This window comes from Aotus nancymaae, unplaced genomic scaffold (genome assembly GCF_030222135.1).
Source record: "Aotus nancymaae isolate 86718 unplaced genomic scaffold, 86718_ANA_hifiasm-v0.15.2.pri h1tg000001l, whole genome shotgun sequence".
Lineage (NCBI taxonomy): Eukaryota > Metazoa > Chordata > Mammalia > Primates > Aotidae > Aotus > Aotus nancymaae.
In genome coordinates, this window is record NW_026988412.1 from 486,648 (window position 1) to 511,884 (window position 25,237).

The window sequence follows — 25,237 nt, forward strand, 5'->3', positions numbered from 1 at the left end:
ACTCAGTTTTTTTTTTTTTAGACAGAGTCTCACTCTGTTGCCCAAGCTGGAGGGCAGTGGTGCAATCTTGGCTCACTGCAACCTCCGCCTCCCTGGTTCAAGCGAGTCTCCTCCCCCAGCCTCCCAAGTAGCTGGGATTATAGGTTCCTGCCACCATGCTTGGCTAATTTTTGTATTTTTAGTAAAGATGGGGTTTCCCCATTTTGGCCAGGCTGGTCTCGAACTCCTGACCTCAAGTGATCCACCTGCCTTGGCCTCCCAAAATGCTGGGATTACAGGTGTGAGCCACCACGCCTGGCCAATACTCAAATTTTAAAAGTCACAGAAGATAGTCAGGCGTGGTGGCTCATGCCTGTAATCCCAGCACTTTGATGGGAGGAGTGCATGAACCCAGGAGTTCAAGACCAACCTGGGCAACATAGCAAGACCACATCTCTATTTTTTTTTAAATTAATGAAAATTTTTAAAAAGTCACAGAAGATAAAATGGTTTGAACCACCAGACAACTAAAGAAATAAAAATAGTTCCTGTTTAAAATCATATTTTGTAATTCTTAAAGGAATTATATTAACCATTTTATTGATTATTATATTGACCATTTTATTGAAGCTTAGAGGTTAAGCAAATCAGCCATTTTAGACTCTCTCTCTCTCTTTATTTTATTTTATTTATTTATTTATCTTTTTAAAGACGGGGTTTCACCATGTTGGTCAGGCTGGTCTCAAACTCCTGACTTCAGGTGATCCGCCCTCCTCGGCCTCCCAAAGTGCTGGGATTACAGGCGTGAGGCACCGCACCCGGCCTAGACTCTCATATATGTGCCCTCAGCCCGCTCGGCATCTCTCTGTAGATGTCTAATAGACGTTACCAAAATAACTCCTCTCCAACCAAACTCCTGGATTTCTCTCACAAATCTGCTCTTCCTGCTGTCTTCCACATCTCAGTGATGTGGCCAGTTTTTTTCAGGATATGGCTACATCTTGCACTTAGGAATATGCCTGGTCCATGGTAGGTACTCAGTGAATATCTGTTGAAAGAAGGAGTTGTTATTGGCTATTTCTATGAAAATTAATTGAAATTAAATAAATGTCTTACTTTCCCTCAACAAAGGGCAACTCATCAACTTGGTTTTTGTTAAATTTTACTTTTCCTTCGTTTCACATGCGGAATTGTCCTTTGCCCCGCGGTAAAGCAGAATGGAAATCCTGTGTTGAGGACTGCAGTGATGATGCTAGTTCACTTCCTGTAATCTGCCTGTTTCCAAGCAATAGCTAATAACCTGCACCACACTGTTGAGCTGATACGGAAATGGCAGTTGATGGAATAGTCAGAAATCTCCATTTATTTGACATATGTATTTAATGAAGAAAATCTTTCTTGAGTACATTTACAAACTCTAGCAGTTACTGTCGTTATGATGGAAAATATTCATGTTCTGTTCCTGAGTTTTTTCGTTGTTTTTTTGTTTTTTTTTTTGAGACAAGGTCTCACTTTGTCACGCTCGGGTGAAGTGATATGAAGATGGTTCACTGCAGCCTCACCTCCCAGGCTCAAGCGATCCTCCTACCTCAGCTTCTCGAGTAACTGGGACTACAGGTGAGCACCACCATTCCCGGCTAATTTTTGTATTTTTTGTAGAGACGACGTTTTGCCATGTTGACCAGGCTGGTCTCAAAGTCCTGAGCTCAAGTGATCTGCCCACCTTGCCCTCCCAAAGTGCTGGGATTACAGGTGTGAGCCACCATGCCCTGCTAGAAAATATTCTTCATACGGTTTGAAATATACCTTTATTTGGAAGGGCTTTTTTTAAAAAAAGGATGCTACAGTCTATTTATCAACTACAGTGCTGAAAGCATCTATCACACAAGGGGTGAAAATGGCAGAAGTGGCTGAAGTCAGTAGAAGAGAGACTAGAAGAGAGCAATAGAAAATCAGTTACTTATTGGGCCAGGCATGGTGGCTTATGCCTGTAATCCCAGCACTTCCGGAGGCTGAGATGGGAGGATCACTTGAGGACAGGAGTTTGAGACCAGTCTGGTCAACATAGCAAGACCTCATCTCTTTAAAAAAAAAAAAAAGAAAAAGAAAAAGAAAAAATCAATTATTTATTGTTTCACTACTCTATTGCTGAAAAAAATACACCCCAAAAGTTAGTGAATTGAAACAAAAAAATCACTTATTGTGGCAGCACCTGGGGTACTGGGTTGTCTGAACTATCTAAAATGACCTCACTCACGTGGCCAGCAGTTCATTCTGGCTGTTGACATGGGTCAACATGGATGCCTGCACAGGATGGCTGGAACAACTGGATCTCTCTCCATGTGGTCCCAGAGCCTCTCCGTGGGACTAGCTTAGGCTTCCTCTCAACATGGAGGCTGGGCTCCAATAAGGAGCATTCCAAGTAGGCAACCCCCCGTGTCTAAATACTTAGAAGCCTTAGTTTGCATCGTACTTGCTAACATCTCTTAGCAAGAGCTACTCAAATAAAATACACTATTACACTTGTGAATGAGGTAGGTACTGCTTTGGTTACATAACTGGGCAGGGAGCAGTCCTAAGAGAGACAAGAGGTGAGGTAAGATAAGAAGGGAAATGTTCCGTCAAAGTGAACAAGCAAGAGGCATTCTGGCATATCCTGAAATAGCCCTTTATTATTTATGTTTCCATTGATATTTATGATAATGAAATGAACCACTGAGCTCATTTTCATGTCTAAAAGAACAGCTGCTACATTTGATGTACTCAATCACTAGCTCTACAGTTCGGTTACTTTTTTTTTTTTTTTTTGAGATGGAGTCTCACGCTATCACCCAGGCTGGAGTGCAGTGGTGTGAACATGGGTCCATGCAGCCTGGACCTCCCTGGCTCAAGCGTCCTCCCACCTCAACCTCCCAAGTAGCTGGGACTACAGGTGTGCACCACTGCTTCTGGCTGAGTTTTGTATTTTTTTGTAGAGACAGGGTTTTGCCATGTTGTCCAGGCTGGTCTCAAATCCCTGGCTTCAAACGATCTTCCTGCCTCAGCATCCCAAAGTTTTGGGATTACAAGTGTGAGCCACTGAACCTGGCCTCGTTACTTCATTTTATACCAGTGATTTTTATTTGAGTCATGGCCAAATCGAGAAATCTAGAAAAAGTTATGGACCTTCTGCCCAGAATTAATCTATTCGCATACTCAGACATTTACATATTATTTCAGGGGTTCACCAAAAATGCCTTAGCCCCTCACAAGTCCATCCATAGATACCTCTATGAAATACAACCCTAGTTTATTCCTTGGTGTATACCACCCTTGTTATACTGTATTGCCAAATTCTTTTTTTTTATTTTTATTTTTTGAGACAGAGTCTCAATCCGTCGCCCAGACTAGAGTGCAATGGCATGATCTCGGCTCACTGCAACCTCTGCTTCCTGTGTTCAAGTGATTCTCCTGCCTCAGCCTCCTGAGTAGCTGGGACTATAGGCGCCTACCACCATGCCTAACTAGTTTCTTGTATTTTACTACAGATGGGGTTCACTATGTTGGCCAGGCTGGTCTTTAACTTCTGACCTCAGGTGATCCTCCTGCCTTGGCCTCCCAAAGTGCTGGGATTACACCACCGCGCCCGGCCAAGTTCTTAATAATTAGGGATATCTATGTCATCTTTTTGTACAGCTCCCAAGCTTGAAATCTGTGCTTGAAAGCGTAATAAATAAAATAAGTTAATAAAATACACTTTGAAAACCACACAGACAGTGCTTTACTTAGAGTGTCCAACAGATACTAGTGGAATACGATATTGATGCTGCTCCTCCAGAAACAGCTCTTGTTTCTGGCAGTCCCTAGGTAAGCCCCTCCCTCTGGGAAGGATGAGCACAGCTCAGATGCTTAGTGCATACTGAGTGCATACTGAGGCCAGCATCCATCCAGGGTGTGTGTGTGTGTGTGTGTGTGTGTGTGTGTGTGTGTATGTGTGGTGTTTGTTTGTTTTTGTTTGTTTGTTTGAGACACAATGTTGTTCTGTAACCCAGGCTAGGGTGCAGTGGTGCTATCTCTACTCACTACAACCTCTACCTCCTGGGTTCCAGCGATTCTCCTGCCTCGTCCTCCCAAGTAGAGTAGCTGGTATTATGTCACCATGCCCAGCTAATTTTTATATTTTTAATAGAGACGGTGTTTCACCACATTTTCCAGGCTGGTCTCGAACTCCTGACCTCAAGTGATCTACCTGCCTTGGCTTCCCAAAGTGCCCGGATTACAGGTGTGAGCCACTGCACCCGACTGGGTTTTTTTGACTAAAAATGTTAGTGTCCTGGGATTACAGGTGTGAGCCACTGCACCCAGCTAGGTTTTTTTTTTACTAAAAATGCTAGTGTCCACAGTGTTTTTAACAGTTTTCTAAAACCTTCACTGTGCAATGAGGAAAGCAAAGCCCGGACTGGTGAAACGACTGGCACACGTTCCCGCCATGGTGGATTGGCGCCGCCGGCCCTGCTCCCTCCTGGTCTGCTAAATGCTATGCTTGCCCCCGTCCATGGGAACTCCCCAGACAGCATTAGACACTACGGCAGGTTTTTAAAATTTGAGGGTCACATTTGGAACACCAGATAGAAAAACTAGAGAACAATATACTAGGAACAGGAGTGTCAGCAGTGTGCTGAACAGGGATGCCATGAGGCGCGGCGGTTCACGCCTGTAATCCCAGCACTTTGGGAGGCACTTTGGCAGGCGGATCACCGGACATCAGGAGTTAGAGACCAGCCTGGCCAACATTGTGAAACCCCATCTCTACCAAAAATACAAAATTATAGGTGTGGTGGCACAAAGAAATCCTGTAAATTCCCTTCCTCTTTCATTGCACTTTCTCCACTGCGATATTCTTGACGTGGGTAAGGGAGTTCAAAAGTCAGGAAACAAGTTCCTGACTGATTAATCTGACGACAACTCCAGCAAGTGTCACTAACTTTGGTGCCTGATGTCTACTAGCTTAGGTCAAAGTTTCCATTCTGAGACTGCACCTGTGATCCACCAGAGCACATGTGTCCTGAATTGCAATTCCTTGCCATTCCTGAATCAACTCTTTGTTTTGGGGGAGAAACAGTTCCAATTTTGATACCCTCATACATAAGCAAGAAGGAATATGGCACAACATAGTTGACACCTCCTGAAAGAAAGTCTCATAAGGGGGCCACTGTGCAGTGGCTTGACTGAGGATGTGAATTGAAGCTAGGGATTGAAAGAAATGAAACATTTAATTGGGACAAATAAATGAGAGAGTCTTTCCAGGGAGAGAATTAATTCAGTTCAACACAAATGTAGAGGGCCCCTCCTGAGTGCCAGGTGCTGAGTACCAAGCAGCCAGGAGTTTACCATCTCCACAGAGGGATCTGAGTAGCGGGGTGAGAAGTGAAATTTGGACAGGTAGGATGTACTGTCAAAAGTGGGCTGTGGACATAGGCCTGGAGTCAGAGAGCACTGCCCTCTGCATTTTAGGAAGGTAGAGAAGCCTGTGTGCGTGTGTCTGCCAATCTGTGTGTAACGGGATGTGCAGTGTGGAGGTCTGTGAATAGTGAAGGCAGAGGAGGGTGTGTGGAGTGTGTGTGTGAGATGGCTGTGTGTGTGTATGTAGTTGTGTGGAGAGTGTGTGTGAGATGGTTTTGTGCATGTATGTAGGTGTGTGAAGAGGTGTGTGTGAGACAGCTGTGTGCTTATATGTAGTTGTGTGGAGACTGTGAGATGGTTCTGTGTGTATAAATGCATGGAGAGGTGTGTGTGACACGGTTGTGTGCATGTATGTAGAAGTGGCTCATATGTATGTACATCAGGAGGCCTGTGTGTGGAGTGTGTGTGAGTGGCAGGTTTAGAGTACGGGTATGTGTGTGAGGAGTACAGGTGTGTGCGTGCGTGTATGTGGGTAGTGGGAGGTGTGTTTAGTAGCATTGAATGTGTGTGTGTGTGTCATGCTGTGTTTGTATAGCCCAGCCATGTGTAGTAGAGTTGTATTAATGTATAGGGGACTGTGGTTGTGTGGGACTGTGTGTGTGTGAGTAGTCTGTGTGTTGAGTGATGCAGTATATGTGTGAAGTGTGTACAGTGGGTGCTTATTAATGGGATGTGTGTGATTAATGAGTGCTGTGAGTAGAATTGTGCATGTAGTTGCAGGCATTTAGTGGAATTATGTGTGAGTGGTGGGGTGGGTCGTATGTGTGTGGGGGTGTATAGTAGTATGTTTTTAGTAACATGTATTTGTAAGAAGTGAGTAGTATGTGGGGTGTCTGTATAGTGGGATTGTGCGTAATGGGGTGTGCATGTCACATTGGGTGTGTGTAGAGGAGTTGTGTGTATGTGCTCAGTGGGTGTAAGTAGTGAAGTTGTGAATATGAGTTAAGTTGTATTTGTGTACATTGTGTGTGTGAGAGTGGTATGTGTAGCACTGTTGTGTTAGGGATGTGTGTGTGTGTGTAGTGGTTACTGAATAAGAACTATTCGAAGGACAGATTTTTTTTTTTCTGAGACAGAGTCTTGCTTTGTCACCTAGGCTGGAGTGAAGTGGCAGGATTTCGGCTCATTTCAACCTCCACTTCCCAAGTTCAAGCTATTATTTTGCCTCAGCCTTTCAAGTAGCTGGGATTACAGGCATGCGCCACCATGCCTGGCTAATTTTTTTGTATTTTTAGTAGAGATGGGGTTTCACCATGTTGACCAGGCTGGTCTCAAACTCCTGACATCGTGATCTGCCCGCCTTGGCCTCCCAAAGTGCTGGGATTACAGGCTTGAACCACCGCACGCAGCCCAGATGTTTTCTTTATTGAGTTAAAACATGCCTGGGTGAGAGAGAGACAGAGGCAGAGACAGAGTCAGACAGGGAAAGACAGAGACAGACAGGGAAAGATAGAGACAGTGACAGAGGCAGACAGAGATAGAGAGACAGTGGCAGACAGGCAGACAGAGTCAGAGACAGAGAAGCAGAGAGAGATGGAGAGAGACAGAGAGGCCTGGAATTGCCTGTGTGATGCCAGCCAGGGTTGTTTCTCCTCCAGTCAATTCCTCTAAACCCCCAGACTCCTTCTTAGAGAACCTATCCTTGGCCTCTTCTCAGACTGAACTTCAGTGAGTGGGCTGGCCCCTGCCAACTGAGCCCAACTGTGCAGGGCAGATCTTCCAGGAATTTGGCACTTGTAGGCTCTGGTTTGGGAGTGCCGCTCATGAATGTCCACAGGGGCCAGGCCAGCCTCTAGGTGAGCCACGTAGGCTGGGGGAGGGCGCAGAAGTGGTGTGGGCTGTGGCAGACCCACAAGGGGATGACCCAAAGGAAGCCTGGGCACCAGGCCAAGCCAATCAGGTCTGCAGGCAATACCGCGGGGCTCCTGGTCTGTGTGCTCAGCACATTCCTCCTCTGTTGCACAAACTCTTGAAAGGGCGAGCGAGGTAAAGCCATGATCATGAAGAACGGGAGTCTGTGGAGAGAGAAGAGTGAGTCTACAGGGCAAGCGAGAGGGAGGAACCTGTGGGTCAGGAGAGGTACGGTGGACTGGACTGTGTCCTTCCAAAACTCATGCGCTGAAGCCCCAATCCCTAATGTCACTGTATCTGGACATAGAGTCTTTAAAGAGATAATTAAAGATAAATGAGGTCCTAAGGGTGGAGCCCAATCCAATAGGAATGTTTTCTTTATAGGAAGAGGAAGAGATGCCAGGGATGGGCGTGCACAGAGAAAGGACCAAGTGGAGAAAGGATGAGAAGTCAGCTGTTGGCAAGCCAAAGCAAGAGGCTCAGGGAAACCTTGATCTTGAACTCCCAGCCTCCAGCATTGTGAGAAATACATTCTTGTTATTTAAGTCACCCAGTCTGTGTATTTTGTCCTGGCAGCCCAAACAGACTCATTCAAGAAGTAATGGTTGTGATGTCTTTGCAGGCCCTGGTTCAGTTTTACCATTCAGTCAAACATTTGAGCAGCATTGAGTGCTGTAGGGTGTCCTAGGCACTGAGCCTATAGCAGGGAAACAAAGGGGCCCAGACTTGCTCCCATGGAGCTCACAGGCTCAAAGGATGTAGCCACCTCATGGGACCTTTCAGTAGATTCCCTGTGCTATTAAAGCTTCCGTGTGTGCATGTGATTCAGGCTCCCATGATTCCTGGCCTAGACAACAGCACAGAGGCCCTGGACCACCTCTGGATGTTCTGTACAGCAGGCCCTTGCAGCCTGGTCTTTCACCTACTGGGGTGCAATATAAACCTTCTTCAGATGCCAGAACCAAATGAGGGTTCTGGGCGCTCAAGAGCTTGACCACAGGCAATGCTTTTTTTTTCTTTTTTTTAAGACAGAGTCTCTCACTGTCGCCCAAGCTGGAGTGCAGCGGCACCATCTTGGTTCACTGCAACCTCCGCCTCCCAAATTCAAGCAATTCTCATGCCTCAGCTTGCCGAGTAGCTGGGACTATGGGCATGTGCCACCACACCCAGCTAATTGTTGTAGTTTTAGAAAAGAGAGTTTCACCATGTTGGCCAGGCTGGTCTTGAACTCCTGGCCTCAAATGATTCACCCGCCTCAGCCTCCCAAAGTGCTAGAATTACAGGTGCAAGCCACTGTGCCCACTCCATACCTACTTTTAAAGGGGAATTTTATTCTCCTTTAAAATTCCAGAAAATTTTAAAAGTCAGAAAATTCCAGTGTAGAAGAAAAAGTCCCATAGCAAGAGCATTATATTTCCCTTTATTTCTCAATTACCTCTTCTACCATTTTCTCTATGAAAGATCCTTAGATTAATTTTCAAAATGAACTTTCTTCTGTCAACAGCATTTTGACTGAAGATGGTAATAAGGATGACCTCTATTTTGACTTACAGTAAAAACCCTCAACCAACCTCTGTTAGCTAGCTGACTGTTAATACCTAATATTTTCACCAAAAAAAGGCTACCCTCAAAAAGAAAATAGACTCTATTGTAAAATAAATCAAATGAAATAAAGTGACGCCATCAAATGCTGACAAGGATGCAGAGGACAGAAACTTACTTGTTGCTGGTGGGGAATACAAAACGGTGTAGCCACTTTGGGAAACCATTTGGCATTGTCTTCTTCAGTTAAACAGACAGAGACTTCCCCTATAGCCCAGAGATGCCAATGACCCCTCATACTAGCATTCACTTTTCTATTCAAAGTGAATAGAAAACTTACTTTCAGGGCCGGGCACGGTGGCTCACGCCTGTAATCCCAGCACTTTGGGAGGCCGAGGCGGGTGGATCACGAGGTCAAGAGATCGAGACCATCCTGGTCAACATGGTGAAACCCCGTCTCTACTAAAAATACAAAAAATTAGCTGGGCATGGTGGCGCGTGCCTGTAATCCCAGCTACTCGGGAGGCTGAGGCAGGAGAATTGCCTGAACCCAGGAGGCGGAGGTTGCGGTGAGCCGAGATCACGCCATTGCACTCCAGCCTGGGTAACAAGAGCAAAAAAACTCCGTCTCAAAAAAAAAAAAAAAAAAAGAAAACTTACTTTCAAATGAACAAAAACCTGTATGGAAATGTTTCTTGGAGCTCTAACAAATAGAGACAGAGTGACAAGGTCTCACTCTGTCACCCAGGCTGGAGTAAAGTGGTTGCAGCTTTGTAGCTCACTGCAGCCGTGACCTCCTGGGCTCAAGCCATCCTCCCGCTTCAACCTCCTGAGTAGAGTAGCTGGCACCTCAAGTATGTGCCACTATGCTTGGCTAATTTTTTACTTTTTATTGTAGAGATAAGGTCTTGCTGTGTTGCCCAGACTGGTCTCAAACACCTTGTCTTGAGCAATACCTGTAATCCCAGCTTCCCAAAGTGCTGGGATTACGGTATGAGCTGCCACTCCCAGTCTAGTAGTTCTGTTCATAATTACCAAAAGGAATGAGCTACTGATACACACGACAACATGGATGAATCTTAGACTCACTTTGCTAAGTGAAAGAAGCCAAACCCCAGGCTGAAGTGGTGGTTTATGCCTGTAATCCCAGCACTTTGGGAAGCCAAGGTGGGCAGATCACGAGGTCAGGAGATCGAGACCATCCTGGCCAAAATGGTGAAACCGCATCTCCACTAAAAGTACAAAAATTAGCTGGGCGTGGTGACACATGCTTGTAGTCCCAGCTACTCGGGAGGCTGAGGCAGGAGAAACGCTTGAATCCAGGAGGCGGAGGTTGCAGTGAGCCGAGATCACACCACTGCACTCCAGCCTGGCGACAGAGCAAAACTATGTCTCAAAAAAAAGGAAAAAAATGAAAGAAGCCAAACCCCAAAGTCTGCATATGGTAAAAGTCATCCATATGACCTTTTAGAAAAGGCAAAACTGCAAGGACAGAAGATACAACAATGGTCGCCAGGGACTTGGGGGAGGGGAGCAGTTAATTTCACAGGGACACACAGGACAACTGTGTCCATTTTCACACTGCTAATGAAGACATACCCAAGACTGGGAAGAAAAAGAAGTTTAATTGGATGTACAGTTCCACACAGCTGGGGAGGCCTCAGAATCATGGCAGGAGGTGAAAGGCATTTCGGTTTTTTGTTTGTTTGTTTTTGAGACGGAGTCTTGCTCTGTCACCTGGTTGGAGTACAGTTGTGCAATCTCGGCTCACTGCAACTTCCGCATCCGAGGTTCAAGTGATTATCTTGCCTCAGCCTCCTGAGTAGCTGGGATTACAGGTGCGCACCACCACACCCAGCTAATTTTTGTATTTTTGGTAGAGATGGGGTTTCACCACGTTGGCCAGGATGGTCTCAATCTCTTCACCTTGTGATCTGCCCACCTCAGCCTCCCAAAGTGCTGGGATTATAGGCATGAGCCACCTCACTCAGCCAAAAGGCACTTTATACATAGCGGCAGCAAGAGAAAATGAGGAAGATGTAAAAGCAGAAACCCCTGATAAAACCATCAGATCTCATGAGACTTATTCACGATTACGAGAACAGTATAGGGGAAACCACCCCCATGATTCAAATTATCTCCCACCGGCCCCCTCCCACAATACATGGGAATTATGGGAGTACAAATTCAACATGAGATTTCGGTGGGGACACAGCCAAACCGTACCAGTGACTTTCACAGTAATGGAACTTTACCCATGGTACTGGGTAGTGGATATATGGTGATCTACACAATTGTCAATTTTATACTTTATTTTTTCGTACTGCATGAACTTTATTGCATGCATATTAAAAAATAATCAACCAGCATATTAAAAACCTAATATGGAAAACAGACTGTGATAAATGAATCTAACCTTATTCTAAATGTATGATTATAACCTCACTGAGGGGCTGAGGGAAAAGGAGCTGACCTAAGTAATTTTGAAAGCTTGTATTTGAAAGCCTTACAGAAACTGTAAGGCTAAAAAACTGTATTAAACACTGTACTGTAGTTTATAAATTTGTTTCTCACAGGCTATGGGTTAAAAGTTCTGAAAGTAGGCCAGGTGCAGTGGCTCACGCCTGTAATCCCAGTACTTTGGGAGGCTGAGGCGGGTGGATCACCTGAAGTAGGGAGTTCGAGACCAGCCTGACCAACATGGAAAAACCCCATCTCTACTAAAAATACAAAATTAGCCAGGCATGGTGGCACATGCCTATAATCCCAGCTACTTGGGAGTCTGAGACAGCAGAATCATTTGAACCTGGGAGGTGGAGGTTATGGTGAGCCGAGAACCTGCCACTGGACTCCAGCCTGGGCAACAAGAGGGGAACTCTGCCTCAAAAAAAAAAAAAAATTCTGAAAGTAGACTGGGCACAGTGACTCACACCTGTAATCCCGGCACTTTGGGAGGCTGAGGTGGGTGGATTGCTTGAGCCCAGGAGTTGGAGACCAGCTTGGGCAACATGTGGGATCCCATCTCTACAAAAAATATAAAAATAAGCTGGGTGTGGTGGCGCATGCATGTGGTCCCAGCTACTCAGGAGGCTAAGGTGGGAGGATCGCTTGAGCCTGAGGAGGTTGAGGCTGCAGTGAGCCAAGATTGTGTGACTGCACTCCACCGTGGGTGATAGGGTAAAGCCCTGTCTCAAAAATAGGAAAAACAAATTCTGAAAGTATTACAAAGAAGTAAGGGGGGAATGCTGGTATGAAGCCTAGGGTATTGGATTTGTTTTGGAGACATCAGCATGAACTCAGGTTTAGTTTAATTGGTAGATAGGTAGGTTGGTAGATAGATGGTAGATGGCAGATAAATAGAGGATAGACAGATAAACAAGTAGGTAGGGAGTAGACATTTATAAATATGTGTGTATACATGAGTCAACAAATCTGTATATTTCCTGAGTCTGTGCACTGACAGGGCCGAGAAACAATGACACCTCCAATAGCAATGAACACACGCTCACACAGATCTTGGTTTCTAAATACAATTTACCAACAAAAAGAAGCAGGGCTTCTTGGAGACCTGGCTTGATACTAGGGCTGGGGCTGGAAAAACATGAGAGAAGCCTGGAACATGGTATGGTGCTCACAACTATGGAAGTACTCCAAAAGCAAAATACTCAGGCACGCTGAGGGGCACAGGAGCTGAGCAGAAAGAGCCACCAATAGCCAACGCTGGAACAATGGGAGCAATGAAATAACATAGCATTAGATTATAACTCAGAGTAGGAAAGAAAAACATAGGAGTCCATACTGATATAAATAAATGATTTGATCGAATCAATAAAGACGAGGTAAGAGACAGATCCTCCTGATAAATAATTCTAAATAATATGTGTAGATACTTTCCCCACAGGAGGTGGAATTTAATCCTCCTCTTCTTGACTGTGGGCTGGAATGGACTTAGTAACTTGCTCCTAAAGAACAGAGTATGGGCCGGGTGCGGTGGCTCATGCCTATAATCCCAGCACTTTGGGAGGCCAAAGCGGGTAGATCACTTGAGGCCAGAAGTTTGACTCCAGCCTGGGTAACGTGGCAAAACCCCATCTCTACAAAAAATACAAAAGTTAGCTGGGCATGATGGCGACTCCCTGTAGTCCCAGCTACCTGGGAGGCCGAGGTGGGAGGATCACCTGAGCTTGCGAAGTCAAAGCTTCGGTGAGCCGAGATTGCATCACTGCACTCCAGCCTGGGTGATAGAGGAGACTCCGTCAAAAAAAAACAAACAGATAAACAAAAAAGCAAAACAGAACAAAAAACTCAGAATATGAAGAGAAAAATTTGAAACTGCAGTGAGGAAACCTGTCAGACAACACCTGAACCAAGTGATCAAGATTAGCATCACGTGGATGTCAGGTACCCCTTACGTGTTGGGATGACAAGGGCACTTCACTTCTGTGTGTTCTTCCCAAAAGTCCCTAAAACCAGTCTAATCATGAGAAAACGTCAGACAAACGCAAAGTAAGGGACATCCTGGCCGGGCGCGGTGGCTCATACCTGTAATCCCAGCACTTTTGGAGGCCGAGGCGGGTGGATCACGAGGTCAAGAGATCGAGGCCATCCTGGCCAACGTGGTGAAACCCCGTCTCTATTGAAAATACAAAACTTAGCTGGGCATGGTGGTGCATGCCTAGTAACCCAACTACTTCAGAGGCTGAGGCAGGAGAATTGCTTGAACCCAGGAGGTAGAGGTTGCAGTGAGCCGAGATCGCGCCATTGCACTCCAGCCTGGGTAACAAGAGTGAAACTCCATCTCAAAAAAAAAGAAAGAAAAAAAAAAGGGACATCCTAAGAAATGCCTGACCAATGCTCCTCACTACTGTTAAGGTCGTGAAAAAGGAAGAGTTGAAACTGTCACAGAGCGGAGGAAACTAAGGAGACACACTGAGTAAATGCCACATGGGATCCAGGAACGCTGGTGAAATCCAGCCGAAGTCTGGAGCTTAGCTGATAGGTGTGTCATTAGTGGTTAATTCCCTGGTTCTGGTCATTGTACTGTTGTTATGTAGGATTTTAGCATTAAGGGAGAGTGGATGGGGGTACATGGAGCTCTCTGTACTATTTTGGCACCTAGCCTATGCATCTAAAAATGTTCCAAATAAAACTGATTACAAGGAAAATAACATGGAATTTACTGAAAGAATCAGATATACTCAGCTAGGCGCCATGGCCTACACCTGTAATCCCAGCACTTTGGGAGGCCAAGGTGGGCGGATCACCTGAGGTCAAGAGTTTGAGACCAGCCTGGCCAACATGGCGAAACCCCGTCTCTACTAAAAATACAAAAATTACCTGGGCCTGGTGGCACGTGCCTGTAGTCCCAGCTACTCAGGAGGCTAAGGCACAAGAATTGCTTGAATCTGGGAGGCAGAGGTTGTGCTGAGCCAAGATTGTGCCACTGTACTCCGGCCTGAGCAACCGAGTGAGACTCTGTCTCTCTTTTTTTTTTTGGTTTGAGACTCTTGTCTCAAAAAAAAAAGGAATCAGATATACTCAGAATGAGTTAAACTGGGTATATCTGAGTTATCAAAGCTTTTTAAAGACTAATGAAGCAACAATATCCACAAATGAATATGTTTTCCAAATGTTCTGAAATGAGCACTTAGCAATGACTCCTAAGGAAGCTCTAAGTACTTGAATGTGGCAAATCTTCTCTAAAGGCTGACGTTCTCTGTTGTCACCTGATTGCTGTTATTTTAATTGAACTATGGGAGATGAATGTGAACTAACAACACTATAAAACAAATGCAAGATCTTGTGGCCACTTGTTAAAACACAGCCATCTGCAGGCTACTGGCATTTCTCAACTCCCAGCATCACACTGGAATTCACAGATGCCAATTTCATGATGGGTTATTTACGAAAAATTAAGATGTCTGTATCATAGAGGAAAAGTTACACCCCCATTAATTGAAACCATTGCCAGAAACATAAAATCAACACTAGCATTCAATAAAATAAGGAACCCTTACTCTTTATCAGGCTTTCTATAATACTAGGTGTTGTAGGGGATGTAAAGATATAAAACTCATCATTCCTGACTGTGGCAGTTTACGATCTCATTGGTACTCAAACAAGTAGGACCTACCAGTGGAACCATACCTAGTGTCATAAGACTTAACAGACCAGAATGAATGGTCCAAGGCAGAACAGGACCCCTTATTCAATAGATGGGGTAAACTGAAGTTGCTCTGGGGGTCTTCTCAGAAGAGGACGGATTTGAGCACAACCCTGATGAATTAACAGATTCAAGTCGATGGAAAGGAGGCATGGTGTATTTAAAACACCAAGGCAGGAGTGCCAGGGGCTCTCCCCAGAGTCAGCAAGCCCCTGGTTTTGCTCGAGGCAGGGCTCATGGGATATTATGGGAGAAGTTGGGAAGGTAGGGGCTGAGATTTCAGTGAAGAAGGCTGGATGAGGGTTAGTGAATCTGGATTTCTCCGTCTAGTTAGTGTGGAGTCACCAAAGGCCTTGGGGAAAGGAGGAGTGATCAAAGCAGGTTTTCAGAAAGATGAAGCTCATTTTATCACAGCAGATAGAAAGACTAGAGGAGAAACATTTGGGAGGCAGCAAGACACAGCACTCCTGTTGCTCAGGCTGGAGTGCAGTGGTGCGGTCTCGGCTTACTGAAGCTTTGACTTCCCAGGCTCAGGTGATCCTCCCACCTCAGCCTCCCAAGTAGTTGGGACTACAGGTGGTCACCACCATGCCCAGCTAATTTTTGTATTTTTTTGTAGTAATGGGGGTTTTGCCACGTTACCCAGGCTGGACTCAAACTCCTGGCCTCAAGTGATTTGTCCGCCTCGACCTCCCAAAGTGCTGGAATTACAGGCATATGCCACTGTGCCCAGCCCTTGGGAGGCATTTCTGATTTTCATTTTCTTTACCTCTTACTTCACTATTTAGTTTGTAGCTAAATTCCACTACGTCCTTTTACATGCCAGCCGTATGTGCTCTGTGGGTCACTTTTCCCACTAGCTCTGGTCCCTTCCTGCCTGTTTTTCCAGCTGAGTTTCCTACAGGCATCTTAGCCTGCCATTGCCTTCTTCTGTCTTCATTATTTGATGTGTCTGTCCCCAGCCACACAGCGCTGGGTTTTCCCACTTCTCTCCGGCTGCCAAGACCTTCTGAAGCGTTTAGAGCAATGCCCCACATCTGGAAAGCAAACAGTACTGGCTCTCACGTTCAGGGAGGAGGCTCAGTTTTGCAGGCAGAGAACTGGGCAGGTGCCCCAGGACAGCAGCAGGCAAGGAACAAGATGGGCCTCCTTGGCAGCCTGCTTTAAACCACCTGAGAAAAAGGCGTTTATTACTATGAGGTTTAAAATAAAATAAGAGACAGGCCGGGCGCGGTGGCTCACACCTGTAATCCCAGCACTTTGGGAGGCCGAGGCGGGTGGATCACGAGGTCAAGAGATTGAGACCATCCTGGTCAACACGGTGAAACCCCGTCTCTACTAAAAATACAAAAAATAGCCGGGCATGGTGGCACATGCCTGTGGTCCCAGCTACTCAGGAGGCTGAGGCGGAAGAATCGCTTGAATCCAGGAGGCGGAGGTTTCAGTGAGCCGAGATTGCGCCATTGCACTCCAGTCTGGGGATAGAGCAAGACTCCGTCTCAAAAAAAATAAATAAATAAGAGACAGAGCATTCTTTTTTTTTCTCTTTTTTTGAGACAAGGTCTTGTTCTGTCACCCAGGCTGGAGTGCAGTGGCATGATCATAGCTCACTGCAGCCTCAGACTCCTGGGCTGAAGTGATTCTCCAACCTTACCCTCCCAAAGTGCTGGGATTATAGGTGTCAGCCACTGTACCTGGCCTACAATATCTTAAGATTAAAATATTAGTTTGCGAACAGGAGCTCCAAGAAAAACAATAAAATAGCATGGGATGAAAGGAAAGCAGTGGACCTGAGGAAAGAAACTGAAGACCAAAGCTAGATTATTACAAGAGGAGTCAGTAATTAAAAACTGCAACGCTTAAATTGAAAGTGGAGAGGCAAAACTAGAAGCAAGAGGATGGCCAGGAGACTGTTACACAGACTAAAGGTGGAGGTGAGTGGCTTGGAATGGCCGTGGTGGGATGCTGGAAGGATCTGGCACGGATAAGAAACGGGAAGGGTAGCATTAGTGGGAAAACTGGTAAAATCTGACTAAGGTCTTTAGTTAATAGTAATGTACTGATGTTAAATTCCTGGTTCTGATAACTACATCATTACACCATTATCAAAAACATGGCTATGTACGATGCTGATATTTACAGGAACCTGAGTGAGAAGTATATGAAACTTCTCTTTTCTACTTTTCCAAGTTTTCTGTAAAGATAATATTAATTCAAAAGAAAAAGTTGTTTTTTTTTTTTGAGACGGAGTTTCACTCTTGTTACCCAGGCTGGAGTGCAATGGCGCAATCCCAGCTCACTGCAACCACCGCCTCCTGGGTTCAGGCAATTCTCCTGCCTCAGCCTCCTGAGTAGCTGGGATTACAGGCATGCGCCACCATGCCCAGCTAATTTTTTGTATTTTTAGTAGAGATGGGGTTTCACCATGTTGACCAGGATGGTCTCGATCTCTTGACCTCGTGATCCACCCGCCATGGCCTCCCAAAGTGTTGGGATTACGGGAGTGAGCCACCATGCTCAGCCCTCTCTGACATTTTGTATATTTATGTGTTTTTGTTTTTTAAGGAAGGGGAGGGGAGGGGCATATTTATGTTTGTGTTTTTCTTTTTTTGGAAACAGTTTTGCTCTGTTCCCCACGCTGGAGTCTAGTGGCGTGATCTCAGCTCCCTGCAACCTCTGACTCCCAAATTCATGCAATTCTCGTGCCTCAGCCTCCCAAGTTGCTGGGAGTACAGGCACGCACCACCACAGCTGGCTATTTTTTTTGTATTTCAGTAGATACTGGGTTTCACCATGTTGGCCAGGCTGGTCTCAAACTCCTGACCTCAGGCAATCTGCCCATGGCAGCCTCCCAAAGTGCTGGGATTACAGGTGTGAGCCACAGCGTCTGGCTGTATTTACATTTTGTTTGTTTGTTTGTTTGCTGAGATGGAGTTTCGCTCTTGTTGCCCAGGCTGGAGTGCAATGGAGCAATCTCAGCTCACCGCAACCTCCGGGTTCAAGCAATTCTCCTGCCTCAGCCTCCGAAGTAGCTGGGTTACTAGGCATGCACCACCATGCCCAGCTAATCTTGTATTCTTAGTAGAGACGGTTTCTCCATGTTGGTCAGGCTAGTCTCAAACTCCCAACCTCAGGTGATCCACCTGCCTTGTCTTCCCAAAGTTCTGGGATTACAGGCGTGAGCCACTGTGCCCGGCTGAGGATTTACGTTTTTAAATTGTCTCCCATGTAAACTCCATAAGGGGCAGGGATTTTTTGCCCCCCTGTTGGCAGCCCCTAGGACAATGCCTGGCCCTAGTTGGTACTCAATAAATATATACAGGTTGAATATCCCGAGATGCTTGGCAGCAGAAGCATTTAGGAATATTTACATTATACAAATTGAGCATCCCTAATCTGAAAATCCAAAATTAGAAATGCTCCAATGAGGCCAGGCGCGGGTGGCTCATGCCTGTAATCCCAGCACTATGGGAGGCCAAGGTGGGAGGATTACTGGAGGCCAGAAATTCCAGACTAGCCTGGGCAACATGGCGAAACCTCCTCTCTACAAAAAAATACAAAAATTAGCCAGAGGCTGGGCCTGGTGGCTCATGCCTGCAATCCCAGCACTTTGGGAGGCTGAGGCAGGTGGATTCCTTGAGCCCAGGAGTTCGAGTCCAGCCTGGGCAACACAGTGAGGCTCTGTCTATATTAAACATACAAAAATTAGCAGACATGGTGGCAGGTGCCTGCAGTCCCAGCTACTGGGGGTTGGGGGGCTGCGGCGGGACGAGCGCCATAGCTGAGAAAGTTGAGGCTGTAGTGAGCAGTAACCACACCACTGCATCAGGGCAACAGGAGTGACAGCCCTTAAAAGAAAAGAAAAGAAAAAGAAGAAGAAAGAAGTGCTCCCATGAGCATTTCTTTTGAGCGTCATGTCACCGCTCAAAACTTTCAGACTTTGAGGCATTTCGGATTTCAGATGTTTGGATTAGGGATGCTCAACCTATATGGATTTACTATGTAGTGGAAAGGTGAGGACCTAGGTTTTAAGTCGCGGTTTCCTCAGTGCTGGGTTTGGGGTATTACCCCTGCCTGGCCGGCCTCCAGGCTTGTTTCCAGAAGATGCTACCCCGAGAGCTGCCAACCGCCAAGCCCCGCACTACGTACAGCCTCGCTAGGGACCCGCGAGGTCAGCTCCGGGGGTTACCCCAGACTCCAAACTGGCCCGAGCCGCCCTGAGAGCTGCGGACGCGGCCTTGTCACCGCCCCGCCCCGCCATCCCGGGGCCCGACCCCGCCCCGCCCCCGCCCCGCCCCGCCCCCGCCCCGCCCCCGCTCCTGTTCGCTCGCCCCGCCCCGCCCCGCCATCCCGGGGCCCGGCCCGGCCCCGCCCCGCCCCGCCCCGCCCCGCCCCGCCCCCGCTCCTGTTCGCTCGCCCCGCCCCCCACTCGCTCGCGGCGCCCGGACACCGAGCGGGGCGGCGCCTGGGGGCCGGGAGGAGCGCGGCTTAGCGGCCTCCAGACACAAAGAGCGGCCGGCGTGACCGAGTGAGCCGCGCCCTGGCTCCGCGTGGGCGGACGGCGGAGGGCCTTCCCAGGTGAGCCGGGCTCGGGCGTCCAGCGTGACCGTTCGGGCGGCGGGCGGGGTCGAGAGTCCGCGGGCCTCCCCTGCCTCGCGGCCCGTGCCTCGGTTTCCAGAGCCGACTCCGGAAGCGCGGCCCCGGCGGCTCCTCGCGGTGCGGGGCGCAGGCTCGGCGCGTCTGCCTAGGTGCCCGCTTTTCCGGTTGCCCTCGAGGGCGGGGCGGGGGTCACGCCCTAAAATACCTCACCCGCGGGGCCGAGGGCTTGAAAACCCGGTTTCCCGACGGCGGCGGCGGCGCAGGGCGCGGTGGGAACGAGGGCCGGGGTCCTGCACGGCCAGTAGGCTCGGCTGGGGACGCGCGGCCGTGGCCAGGGCCCACGCGGGGCTGAGCTCCGCCGTCTGCCCGGCGCGGGCTGTGTTCTCCTGTCCCGTCGAGGCCCGGGATTCCCTCCCGTCGTTGTGGCTGCGGCTCCCCACGGAGCGTGTCCCGCATTTGTGGCCCTTGGGACAGTTGATTGAAAGGTTGGAGAAGTCTGTTGCGAGTTTTATCCCTGGTACTCGTTTTGCAGAATCGTCCCTTTCCTCCCGCCTGTGCGTGCCGTCACACACCCCACGTGGGAGTCTGACCGCGTTGGATGTTTCACACTTAGATCATCTTGGGTATTGATGCTCCACTGTTAGGAGCTCTGTGTAGGGCTGTATGTTTGCACAGGACTCAAGTGAGGAAGGGTGGCCACGTTTCTTTCTGCCCTTTGAGATTTAGGTCAAGCCCTCGAACTAGGGAGGAAGTTCAGGAAGAGACCCACGAAGATGAAGTGATTTCCAAGGTCAGTAGTAAGAGGGGTCATGATTGATGGTAAGTTTCTTCTTAGAGGCCTTTGCTGACTTCCAGGTTTTTCACACTGGGTTTAAAATACTTTTAAAAGCAGAGGGGTTTTTTTTGTTTGTTTTTGAGACCAAGTTTCGCTTTTGTTGCCCAGGCTGGAGTGCAATGGCGCGACCTCGGCTCACTGCAATCTCCGCCTTGCAGGTTCAAGTAATTCTCCTGCCTCAGCCTTCCAAGTAGCTGGGACTACAGGCACGCACCATCCTGGCCGGCTAATTTTTGTGTTTTTTAGAAGAGATGGGGATTTCACCATGTTGGCCAGGCTGGTCTCAAACTCCTGACCTTCAGGTGATCCCCCCTCTTTGGCCTCCCAAAGTGCTGGAATTACAACCGTGAGCCACCATGCCCGGCCAAGTTTTTTTCTTTTCTTTTAAATTTTATTTTACTTCAAGTTCTGGGATACATGTGCAGAATGTTCAAGGTTGTTACATAGGTATACATTTGCCATGATGGTCTGCTGTAAAACCCATCATCTAGGTTTTAAGCCCCACATGCATTAGGTACTTGTTCTAATGCTCTCCCTTCCCTTCTCCTTCCCCAACAGGTCCCAGTGTGTGAGGTATGTGATGTTCCTCTCCCTGTGTCCATATGTTCTCATTGTTCAACTCCCACTTGTGAGTGAGAACATGAGGTGTTTGGTTTTCTGTTCCTATTTTTGTTTGCTGAGAATGATGGCTTCCAGCTTTATCCATGTCCCTGCAAAGGACATGAACTCATTCTTTTTTATGGCTACACAGTATTCCATGGTGTATATGTGCCGCATTTTCTTTATCCAGTCTTATCATTGATGGGCATTTCGATGGGTTCCAAGTCTTTGCTATTGTAAAATAGTGTTGCAGTAAACACACGTGTACATGTTTCTTTATGGTAGAATGATTTATAATCCTTTGGGTATACCCCCAGTAATGCGATTGCTGGGTCAAATGGTATTTCTGGTTCTAGATCCTTGAGGAATCGCCACACTGTCTTCCACAATGGTTGAACGAATTTACACTCCCACCAACGGTGTAAAAGCGTTCCTGTTTCTCCACATCCTCTCCAGCATCCGTTGTTTCCTGACTTTTTAATAATTGCCATTCTAACTGGCACAAGATGTTATCTCATTATGGTTTTGATTTGCATTTTTCTAATGACCAGTGGTGATGAGCTTTTTTTTTCATATTTGTTGGCTGCATAAATGTCTTTTGAGAAGCATCTGTTCATATCCTTTGCCCACTTTTTGATGGGTTTCACCACATTGGTGAGGATGATCTCGATCTCTTGACCTCGTGATCCACATGCCTCAGCCTCCTAATCTTTTTAACATTTTTGTAAGATGGCACATGTGGCATTTGAGACTTAGGGCATGTGACCAAGGCCCTGTGAACACATTCTTTCCACAGTGGACATTTACCTGTGGATCTTGTGTGTGTGTGTGTGCACGCGTGTGTGTGTGTGTGTGAGAGAGAGAGACGGAATCTTGCTCTGTCACCCAGGTTGGACTGCAGTGGCATGATCTTGCCTCACTGAAACCTCTGCTTCCTGAGTTCAAGTGTTTCTTCTGCCTCAGCCTCCTGAGTAGCTGGGATTACAGGTGGCCGCCACCACACCCAGCTAATTTTTGTGTTTTTAGTAGAGATGGAGTTTCACCATGTTGGCCAGGCTGGTCTCCAATTCTTGACCTCAAATGATCCACCTGCCTTGGCCTCCCAAAGTGATGGGATTACAGGCGTGAGCCACTGTGCCTAGCCTACCTTTGGATCTTGCCCCGAGCAGGTAGCTGCTAGATAGCTTTCCTCTTTTCTGGTAGAAGACAGCTTTGGAAGCAGGAAGCAAAAACAGGAGCAGTTTCTTGGCCTCACACCTGAACTGGAACGAGGCATGGCTTCCTGGCTGCATTTAATAGCGCCCTCCATCCTGGAAGGCATTTCCAGTGCTGTGGCCACTTGGCTGTTCCATTTTTTTTTGTTGTTGTTGTTATTCTGTAAGTAGTTGAGCGGCAGTTGCTGTAACTGGAGTCTAGGTTTGAGTTTAGCTTAGTTCTTGGCTTCAAGTGCAGATTAGGAATTCAGACTCAAGGTCAAGAGATTTGGTTACTCACAAGCAGGAGGCCAAAAGTTTGGGTCAGACTCTACCTGGAGCTATTTGGAAGGAGGCTTTCCTTCTCCCACCCTTGGGGTAACCTTGAGCCTCCTCGATTCTGATTGTTGTTGTTTGTGAATTGACAGAGAATTTTCTGGGACAGAGGAGTCTTTTGGAGCATGGCTTGTATTTTCATCGTTTTTTGACCTAGGTTCAAGCATACATCTGGCGCTGCCTGGTTGTACTCCCCTCTCTGAACCCAGATTGTCTTTCCTGGGATTTGTGAAAGATTGTAGAGCCTTCCGTCATCTTCCAAGTGAGGCGACCTGTTTCTCCCAAGACTGTTGTCTAGTAGTCTCCCTGGAGTCAAAGTCATTCGTTAGTTTCTGAAACTGCAGAGCTCTCTAGGTACCTCTGATGCAATCAAGTTTGAGAAGCTCTAGGCTATACCAGTTTTTGTGCATTGATTGTTACTTTGTATCATAAGGGGTAATCTGCACAATTTTTGTGATGTGACACACATCCTCTTATAACCTTATTTTTGGATCTACTTTGTTAATTAATGATTTGGGTTTGTTGGAGTTTCTGAGTGGTCAGAGAGGGCAGTTGTTCTTCAAAATCTCTCAGTTTTTAAGCCTCTGGTAAAGAATTTTACATTTGTAGAGTATATCAGTTAGGATATCTTAGCTACTAATGATGGAAAACTCAACTCAGTCTGGCTGAAACACAGGGAGGTCACAGAAGACCTCAGGGTGGGCTGCTCCATGGCTGAAGTGGCCCTGAGAGACCCGATTGGCTCCTCTTACGCACATAGCCTCTCACATCGTGGGGAGAGGGAGCTTGGCTTCCTTGGCTTCTGTGCCTCTGAAGAATGAGGAGTGACACCTGGTGCCCTCAGCCAGGGTAGTGGAGTCTGGGGCCATTTGAACCAGTCACCAGGAGGCCTCCCACAGGCTGTCTCCCGAGGCATGGTGGTGTCGGGGGGTGGGAAGGGCAGGCTTTCGTTGCCCGGTCCATGGGGGCTGTGTGAGCCTCACCATACAGGTAGTGTGTCACTTCTGCCCAGTCCCCGTGCGTGACTTGTACACTGGTTGTGGCTGCCAGAAATGGAACTCAGGTCTCTTGGTGGTTTTTTTTTTTTTTTATTTTGAATGAGCATTCAGTAGGTGCCGGGCACGCTTCTGTGTTTTCGGTAAATTCTTTCACGGAGTGCTCACAGCAGGCGGGCTGGGGCTTGCTGTTGTCCCCATCTCACACGCAGGGAGTGTGAGGGTCAGAGAGTTTAATAACATGCTCAAGGTCACGTGGAGATCAGGGGTGCTGGGGTCTGGACAGGCTCTGCAAATTCCACATCCCCCACTGTGCCGAGTTGCCTCCCAACACAATGGGGTTTCCAGCATCCCTTACTGCCTCCAAGGGACTAGATCATTTCTTTACCTTAACAAGAAAATGATGTGTTTAAAGTGCTAGAGAAAAGCTGTGACTTATGTGATGCTTTCTACACATGCCAATTGAGAATCAGTATGAGGATTGTTAACTCAAAGTCCATTTTTGTTTTTATTATGTTTTAGAGACAGGGTTCCAATGTGTTGCCTGGCTTGACTTGAACTCCTGGGTTCAAGCATTTCACACCTCACCCTCCCAAGTAGCTGGTACTACAGGCATGTGCATGACTCCATTTTTATTTTATTTTATTTTACTTGAGCTTTACTGCTTGATCAAATTCCATTTTTAAGCAAGGGTATTGAAGACTTAATGAATTGTACTTTGCCAGGCCGGGCTCAGTGGTCACATCTGTAATCCCAGCACTTTGGGAGGCCGAGGTGGGCGGATCACCTGAGGTCAGGAGTTCGAGAGCAGCCTGGCCAACATGATCAAACCCTGTCTCCAAAAAAATAAATAAATAAATAAAATAAAAAAAAAGAATTGTACTTTGCCTTTTGTGAGCTTTGTGTGCATGTGTGCACCCATGGAAATAACATTTCAGGGCTGGACAAAGTGGCTCACATCTGTAATCCCACCACTTTGGCAGGCCAAGGTGAGCAGAGCATTTGAGGTCAGGAATTTAAGACCAGCCTGGCACCGTAGTGAAACCCCATCTCTACCAAAAATACAAAAATTAGCTGGGCATGGCGAGGCATGCCTGTAATCCCAGCTACTCCAGAGGCGTAGGTTGCAGTGAGCTGAGATCACACCACTGCACTCCAGCCTGGGTGACAGAGCGAGACTCTGTCTCAAAAAACAAAACAAAACAAAACAAAAATCACACCTGTAATCCCAGTACTTTGGGAGGTTGTGGTGGGTGGATCACCTGAGGTTGGGAGTTCAAGACCAGCCTGATCAACATGGAGAAACTCCCTCTCTACTAAAAATACAAAATTAGCAGGGCCTGGGGCACATGCCTGTAATCCCAGCTACTCGGGAAGCTGAGGCAGGAGAATTGCTTGAACTTGGGAGGCAGAGGTTGCAGTGAGCCAAGATTGCGCCACTGCACTTCCATCCAGCCTGGGCAACAAGCGAAACGCCATCTCAGGAAAAAAGAAAAGGAAAAGAAAATATTTCAGAAAAATGAATCTGTTGCTGGGATTGGGACAATAACAAGCCTGAGCCTCTGCTGGCCCCACACAAAGAGGGGTAGTGGGCTCCCCCTGCCAGGATGAACCTCACAGGAGCTCCATTCACACAGAGGGCCTCAGGGTTCCCCTTTGGGTCACAGGTGGTGTCAGACCCTAAATGTGAGAACCAGCGTCA

General features: G+C 47.3%; 1 protein-coding gene across 2 annotated transcripts in view; it reads left to right on the forward strand.

Annotated features, from left to right (window-relative positions):
* Positions 1 to 25,237, forward strand: part of NINL (ninein like) — a 179,211-nt gene that overhangs the window by 16,653 nt on the left and 137,321 nt on the right. Inside the window, exon 1 of one of the 2 annotated variants that reach the window (XM_064373551.1) lies at positions 19,470 to 19,555. The exons of the other annotated variant lie outside the window; for it this stretch is intronic. The gene's annotated coding sequence lies outside the window, so the exon portion shown is untranslated. Of the gene's footprint in view, positions 1 to 19,469; positions 19,556 to 25,237 lie in introns of those variants that run through there. 2 annotated transcript variants of the gene reach the window in all.